The following is a 4,124-nucleotide window of genomic DNA, read 5'->3' as shown; positions in this document are numbered from 1 at the left end:
CACTACACTAATCAAACCCTAAACCCCTCCCCAAGTTCATGGCTGCCCCTCCCTCTTGCTGCAGCACTTTTCAAAAGTTCTCCATCAGCAACCACCAAAATCCTCCTAATTTTCAAGAAGAATCATTCTCCGCCTCTCCGGTGCTCGGTCTACGTCTCGTTTTTTTGGTTTTTCATGCGTTTTAACGCAAATGCACGCCTTTTATATCTTTTTCTCATCATTCGCACCATTTATATGCTGAAATATATGTAGATGCATGAGAAATTATTTATATATCTTGAGGTTTTGTTTTATGCACCCTTTTGATTCATTTTCACGTGATCTAGAGTTTGTGTGAGGGGGCTGCCAATTTTTATGTTGCTAAGGGTTGTACACGTCGAGTAAAGGGAGAAATTAAGGCTGGAGTCGAGGTTTAGTCGAGTCTTGGTGAGGGCCGATCGATCCTAGGGTGTTTGTGTGATGGTTGTGGCTAAATCGGGCGTTGCTTGTTTTCGGTTAACTCACGTGTGGCTAATTGCATGGGCAGTAGGCATGAGTTTGGTTGGTTTTCTGAAAATGTGTTCAACATGTGATTTGTATCACTCTGTTTCGATTTTATAGCAAATTCGTAATTTTCTGATAAGAAACGAGGTAGATATGATTTTTATCGTAAAACCGCACAAGCTGTAAAATTTCTGTGTCACAAAACCCGTCATCCTCTATGATTTCAAATTCTGCGACTTATAGGTTGGTTTTCTGGAAATGTGTTTAACATATGATTTGTAGCACTCTGTGTTATCTTTGATCAAATTCGTAATTTTCTGATAAGAAACGAGGGAGATATGATTTTTATCGTAAAACCGTACAAGCTGTGAAATTTCTGTGTCGCAAAACCCATCACCCTCTGTTATTTCAAATTCTGCGACTTATAGGTTGGTTTTCTGGAAATGTGTTCAACATATGATTTGTAGCACTCTGTGTTATCTTCGTTTCGATAGTAAATTCGTAATTTTCTTGTAAGAAACGAGGGAGATATGATTTTTATCGTAAAATCGCTCAAGCTGTGAAAATTCGTGTGCATACGCTGGAGATTTCCAGCAAGCTTTGGGCTTGTTTTGTGGGTCATAAGTGGTCTGGAATGGGTGGTTTATAGGCTGGTCATGTAGATTTAAGTTGGGAAAAAGTTGGTTAAGTTTCGGGTTGATTCGGGCTAAAACCGGGACCCCTGTCCAAGTTTTAAAATGAACCGTATAAGTTTAGTAACGAGCTTGAGTTTACATCTAATAAATTCTTATAAATATGTTTTGGGGTGTTTAAAGGAGTTTGGTAAGCTTCGGGTCGAAATTTTGAGGTCCAGGGGTAAAACGGTCATTTTGGGTTTCCAGGGGCAAAATAATCATTTTGCACCCGGGTCTAGTTAGAAGTCCTGGCAGCGCCCTAAACACTATTTGACATGTTTTAAGTGTTTATGTTATCACATATATGACTTTTTACGTAAATATGAAAATTATGTTGCATGCTTGATTTTAAGGAAAAATTACGTATATGCATGTTTTTATTAAGTAATGAAAATGATGATGTTTTTGAAGGATGTGAGTTGGTTGTGACTGACGATATATGTATATGATGATATGATTGGAGATATCGTGAGGGAAAATGCCCCAGAGGGAGCCCGTTTACGGGAGAAGGCTCCAGAGGGAGCCCGACGATCGTATTTCCATTGACATGATATGATGATATGATAGGACAAGGCTCAGTTGACGGGTGAGGGTGTCGTTGATGTCCTCGCCATCCAGTACCGTGGTTATACGTAGATGGATCCATCGAATAGAGCTGATACGAAAGTCACAATTAATGAACTGAATTCAAATAAAGAAAATGTATAAGTATACGATGATTATGATGAGACATGTTTTGACACATTATGCTTTTATACGATATGTTTACGTTTACGCTTTTAAGATCATAAAATGTTTATGCTTTAACAGACCATGATTATGCATACGATTTTATAAGATCATGAAACGTATCTTTATCACAGTACTTTTCATTGTTGTCTGTTATGTATATGTATTTGCTATAACGTTACATGTAAGGCCTGAGATTTATTAGTCTTCATTGATGCGATATTCAAAGATATGAGAATGCATGACATGTAATGAGATGGGGGAAGGAGAGACATGAAAAAAATTAGAATTTTGAATGAAGGGCAGACCGCACCAGCGGTCCAAGAAAGAGTGCATCCGCGGTTGATGGACAGAGAGTTGGAAATTATTTACAGAAATGACACCGCACCCGCGGTGCAGAATTGACCGCTCCCGCGGTCGACGTTTATGCAAATTTGGATGGACCGCCGAAGCTTGAGCGCAGCCGCAGTTCATGAACTACCGCACCCGCGGTCATACTTGTTACTTGAAAAATATGACACTTGCCCCTCAACATGCAAGATATATATATGATTTGTACTTCGTTCCTTCATTCTCCAGCTGCAAGGAAACGAGAGCAAGGTTCAGAACTCCTCAACTCTCATTATAGCTTAGATTTTGAATTGTGAAAGATCGCGCCACCCGAATTTCGATCCGACTTCGGTTCCGTACTCCTCTTGTTACCAGCTACAAAAGGATGTAAGTATTTCTACATTTCAACGTGTTTTGAAGTTGAGATATTGGAAGAAATCAGATATGATTATTATTAGATGTTCTTGAGATTATAAGCAACGTATATTCGCAACCAGATCAAAGAACGGACATCTTATGATATTGTTATTATTTTCCAGCACATATATGAATGAGATTATACATATTTTGAGGTTATGGAACATATTGGTGATGATTATGAGTTATTGTTATGATTATGTTGTGTTGATATGACCAGTATTGAGAAACTACGTCGTTATGCCGTCGAAATGTACCGAGATTGAATATTGCTCCGTATGTGTATTCTTTTGAGTTAGAAGTTGATATGGTGCATTGTATATATGCCATTTCAGATTTGATTGACAGGCTTGATATTCGACTTCGAGATCTCGATTGATTCCAACGACAAGAAGGTATAATTCATGTGAATTCGGGAGATATGACTCGAATCAGGTTTGATTGGAGTTTCCCAAAATCACATACTAGATTGTTGTTTATGTTTGATTATGATTATGCCTGGTTTATAGATTTATATTCCAGCATTGAGATAGGAGTCATTGGCAGACTTGCCAAACTAGACGTTCGGTGGTATCGACGCATAGGAGCAGATTTCCTCCGATTGTAGACATTCGATACAGACAGGGCCGAAGTCTAGGAATAAGACGTACCGTTACCCCGATTGGGAGGGTAGGTGACAGACAGTGATGTCTTATTCACACCGGGATCCCTAGAGTAGAGTCGAGTTGAGTCAATACATGAATTGAATTAGATTGCATGCTTATATTGTTTATGTTTCATAGATTGTGGAACATATTGTTATTATTGTATTCATGATAGCATGTTCATGATGTATGATTGTGTATATGCATGTATACCATATTTTATACTGGGATTTATTCTCACCGGAGTTTCCGGCTGTTGTTATGTCTGTATGTGTGCATAACAACAGGTGGGGCAGGATCTGGGTCGCGACAAAGATGAGATCGAGATAGCGTGGTGACTACGGGCGCAGAAGATCATTAGTAGTTTGTACATTTGATATGTAATGTATTTAGTGACTGGTTTGTAGAATATGGATAAAATGAAACATGTCTTATGTTTGTTGTACTGAAATAAATACAGACCCGGTGCTTGTTATATACGTTTGAATTAATGTTAAAAAGCGAAAATTTGACCCACATTTTTGAATAAAGATCCGATTAATCCCGAAAAGAACTGAGTTAGAGCCCGGGTCCCCACATTACAGGGGTGTTAAGACTTTAGACTCACTAGGTGATGCAGGTGAACATTTTTATCAGGAGACTGGAGGTGATGATGACTGAATGGACGAAGCTGGTGGCGCACGTTAACTAGAGGACCTTGTATTCTTCCGCAAGAATATGATTTTATGGGAACACGTTTAAACAACTTTTTAAATGATTGATGATTTTATTTTGTTAAGGGTTTTGACCGATTTTAATATGCTTGACGTTTTATATTTTTAAACGGTAATTGTTTAGGTTGGTTGCC

Source organism: Primulina tabacum, chromosome 13 (assembly GCF_025594145.1).
Source record: "Primulina tabacum isolate GXHZ01 chromosome 13, ASM2559414v2, whole genome shotgun sequence".
Lineage (NCBI taxonomy): Eukaryota > Viridiplantae > Streptophyta > Magnoliopsida > Lamiales > Gesneriaceae > Primulina > Primulina tabacum.
This window is presented reverse-complemented; position numbering follows the sequence as displayed.